The sequence below is a fragment of the Rhineura floridana genome, chromosome 6 (genome assembly GCF_030035675.1).
Source record: "Rhineura floridana isolate rRhiFlo1 chromosome 6, rRhiFlo1.hap2, whole genome shotgun sequence".
NCBI lineage: Eukaryota > Metazoa > Chordata > Lepidosauria > Squamata > Rhineuridae > Rhineura > Rhineura floridana.
Genome location: NC_084485.1, coordinates 33,979,005 through 33,983,539, shown reverse-complemented (window position 1 = coordinate 33,983,539; position 4,535 = coordinate 33,979,005).

The window sequence follows — 4,535 nt, the reverse complement described above, 5'->3', positions numbered from 1 at the left end:
GTCAATCTTTTTATTTTTCATATTCATTTACTACTACTATTTATATCAGCAGTTCATATACCATTTAGCACTTTCATCTCTAAGCATCGTACAGTAAGTTAAAAAGATACAATAAAGTTAAAATCAGTTAAAACTAACCATAAAATCAGAAAACTTACTTAAAATGCTTGTTGAAATGAAAAGATCTTCTCTAGGTGCTGGAAATTCAACAAGAAGTCTCTCTGATCTCAGCTAATTTAACAGTAACCACAATTCCAAACCAGAAGACTACAAAGGCAAACGGCAAGGGCAAGAAATTACACTGGCTTTCACAGAGTGTAAGGTCAGTGAATAGGGAGGCTTGGATTGAAAAAATGAAATGGACTGCCTTCAAGTCTATCCCAACTTATGGCTACCCTATGAATAGGGATTTCATGGTAAGCGGTATTCAGAGGGGGTTTACCATTGCCAGTTGCACAAGCCAGCCCCTTCCTTGTCTGCAGCTGCCAGCTGGGGGGCAACTGGGCTCCTTGGGACTAGCAGCTGAGGGTGGGAAGGAGGGGAGGGGGCGTGGCAGTCATCTATCGAGAGTCCTTAGTTTTTGCCAGATCTCCTCTTCATAGGACTCAATTCGTTGATTGTATGTACTGGAGGTTGGGCCCGAAGGGCAGTTTAGAGATCCTGCTGGTGTACCGCCCACCCCGCTGCACAGCAGACTCCCTGGCCGAGGTGCTGGAGGTGGTCTTGGCTGTATGAGCATTGTCCCCAGAATTGTTAGTGCTGGGCGACTTTAACGTGCATGCCGAGGCCGCTCTCATTGGAGCCCCTCGGGATTTCCTGGAAACCATGGCTTCCTGGGAACTGCACCTTAGTAATATTGGGCCCACCCATGTAGCCGGTCATTCTCTTGACCTTGTGTTTGCCCTGGGAGAGGAGAGAAGTGGTCTGAAGTTGGGAGTGGTTTATTCCACCCCTGTGTCATGGTCAGATCACTACCTGGTAAACATGGACTTCTCGATACCATGCCCCCTCCGCAGGGGCACTGGACCTATTAGAATGGTCTGCCCCAGGCGCCTGATGGATCCGGATGGATTCCTGACTGCGCTTGGGGAATTGGAACCTGCTGAAGGTCGCCCGGTCGAAACCCTGGTGAAGGAGTGGAATGATGGTATCACCAGGGCATTAGACCGGGTGGCTCCGAAACGCCTCTCCCCTTGAATAGAACTCAGCTGGCACCATGGTATACACCGCGGTTGCGTAGTCTGAGACAGGAGGTGAGACGACTAGAGCGCCGGTGGCGGAAATCCCGCTCCGAAGATGTCCGGACACAGGTTAGAGCAGCAGTAGCTGCCTACCAGGTGGCAATAAAGGCAGGAAAGAAGGCTTTCTTTGCTGCCTCTATTGCGTCAGCAGAGTGCTGTCCCAGGAGGCTGTTCCAGGTGGTCCGAAGCCTGGTCGGTCCAGTTGCTCAGGAACCCTTGGAACAGTCAAAGGCCTCCTGTGACATATTAGCAAAGCACTTCGCTGATAAAATCGAACACTTACGGAGCTCGATTCCGTGCGCTGTGGACACAGTAGATGAACCAGAGTTGGCCAGTTGCATACCGGTAAGTTGGGATCAGTTCCAGCTTCTCCCTTCTGAGGATGTGGACAAGGTGCTTACAACTGTGAAGCCTACCACTTGTCTGACTGATCCTTGCCCATCATGGCTCCTTATGAGCTGCAGAGAGAAATTGGGCGAGGGGATCAAAGCAGTGGTAAACGCATCCTTGGAAGAGGGTGTGATGCCATCAGCTTTCAAGGAGGCAATTGTAAAGCCCATTCTGAAGAAGCCCTCCTTGGATCCCCAAGTATTCGATAACTTCCGCCCAATTTCGAATCTACCATTTTTGGGCAAGGTCATTGAGCGAGTGGTGGCCAACCAGTTGTCGGCACACTTGGATGAAACGGATTACTTGGATCCATACCAATCGGGTTTCAGGACTGGTCACGGAACTGAAACAGCCTTGGTCGCTCTGGTAGATGATTTGAGTAGGGCATTAGATAGGGGAAAATTCTCCTTTCTTGTCCTCGATCTCTCAGCGGCTTTTGATACTGTCGACCACAGTATCCTTTTACATCGCCTGGAGGGATTGGGAATTGGAGGTACTGTATTGCAGTGGTTCCATTCCTTCCTCTCCGATAGGTTTCAACAGGTAGCATTGGGGGAGGAGGTTTCAGACCCTTGGCCTCTCAATTGTGGTGTGCCACAGGGTTCTATCCTCTCTCCCATGCTATTTAACATCTATATGAAGCCGCTGGGGGCAATCATTAGGAGATTTGGGCTGCAGTGTCATCAATATGCAGATGACACTCAGCTCTATCTCTCATTTAAATCTTCACCAGAGTCAGCTGTGGAGACCTTGTCCAAGTGCCTGGAATCCGTGAGTGGATGGATGGGAAGGAACAAGCTGAAACTGAACCCTGATAAGACCGAGGTGCTGCTGGTGGGTGACAAAGGAAGGTTGGGAGAAGTTGACTTGAAGTTCAGTGGGGTGAGTTTACCCCTGAAGGACCAGGTCCGCAGCCTTGGGGTTGTACTTGATTCCAGGCTGTCCATGGAGGCTCAGATTTTGGCAGTGAGCCGGGCAGCCTGGTATCAACTACACCTCATACGAAGGCTGCAACCCTACCTTCCTGTTCATCAGCTCCCAATGGTAGTACATGCCCTGGTCACCTCTCATTTGGATTACTGTAATGCGCTCTACGTGGGGTTACCCTTGAAAACGGTCCGGAAACTACAACTTATACAAAATGTGGCGGCTCGACTACTTACAAACAGTCGCCGCCGGGATCACATCACACCAGTGTTGTTCGATCTACACTGGCTTCCAGTTGTTTTCCGGGCCCAATTCAAGGTGTTGGTATTAACCTTTAAATCCCTATACGGTCTCGGCCCAGTTTATCTTACGGAGCGCCTGCAACGCCACCAATTATGCCGCCCGACAAGATCAGCCACACAGGGCCTTCTCTCAATCCCGCCGACAAAAACAGCCAGATTGGCGGGTACTAGAGAGAGGGCATTCTCAGTGGCGGCCCCCACCCTCTGGAACTCCCACAAGATCTACGGCACGCCTCTTCCCTAAATACATTTCGTAAAGCCTTAAAGACCTGGCTCTTTCAACAGGCCTTTGGGATTTCCGGGGAGGGTTAATTACGAGATTGAATTGCCTCCTACTGTATTGTATGCTGTATTGTTTTTATATTGTACTATTGTATTTTATTATGCTGTGTTTTAACTGTTGTACGTCGCCTAGAGTGGCCATAGGCCAGATAGGCGACACAGAAATTAAAATTTATTATTATTATTATTATTATGCAGCTTGCCCACAACTGCACAGGCACGTAACCCCTGAGCCACTCTGGGGGGGGTGATCTTTAGCTGGCCCTTGACACCCAGGAGACACGAGTGGGGACTTGAACTCACAGACTGGATTCCCAGCCAGGCTCTCCTCCGCACTGTGCTATACCAGCTTGCTTTAACTGCCTAAAAATGTTAAGGATTTACATTTATTTATTTATTTTTTATTTATTAAATTTATATACCGCCCGGCTAGCAATAGCTCTCTGGGTGGTGAACATAAAATAGCATAAAAATACAATGAATAACAAAATAATACTAAAATACAATCAACAATCCAATACAATAAACATTTTTAAAAGTAAATCAGTGTAACTTAAAATGCTTCAGAGAATAGGAAGGTTTTGACCTGGCGCCGGAAGGAGAGCAGAGTCGGCGCCAGGCGTACTTCCTCAGGGAGACTGTTCCATAGTTCAGGGGCCACCACTGAGAAGGCCCTAGATCTTGTCATCATCCTCTGGGCCTCCCTGTGAGTTGGAACCCGGAGGAGGGCCTTCATAGCAGAACGTAGTGCACGGGCCGGTTCATATCGGACGAGGCGTTCCGCAAGGTATTGTGGTCCCGCACCGTATAAGACTTTATAGGTTAATACCAACACTTTGAATCTAGCCCGGAAACATTGGCAACCAGTGCAAGCTGGCCAGAACAGGTGTTATATGCTCGGACCGCTTGGTCCTTGTCAGCAATCTGGCCGCCGCATTTTGCACTAGTTGTAGCTTCCGAACTGTCTTCAAAGGTAGCCCTACGTAAAGCACGTTACAGTAATCCAAACGTGGGGTTACCAGAGCATGTACCACATAAATATTTCATCAGAAAATACTGGGTGGAATCCAACTCAGTGCTAAGGAGAACATTCTGTTAGTGCAAGGATTTCTCTTTGCACAATGGAATGTTCCCCTCCCCCCGCACACCCCCTAAATCTGGTCTGGGTTTTCCGCTAACCCTCCAGAGCAGTTTTGGGGAGGGCATGTGGCACACATGGGAGTTGCAAAAGCAGAAATCTTTGCACTGACAGGATGCATTAAAAGAATACTGTCCACTGATTTTAATTATGTTGTAAATTATGTCCCGAATTGTATTTATCTTTTATGTTCTTTGTAAGTTTCTATGAATAAAATCAATTTTCAAAAAATGGGGGAAAACAAAATACAGCAAG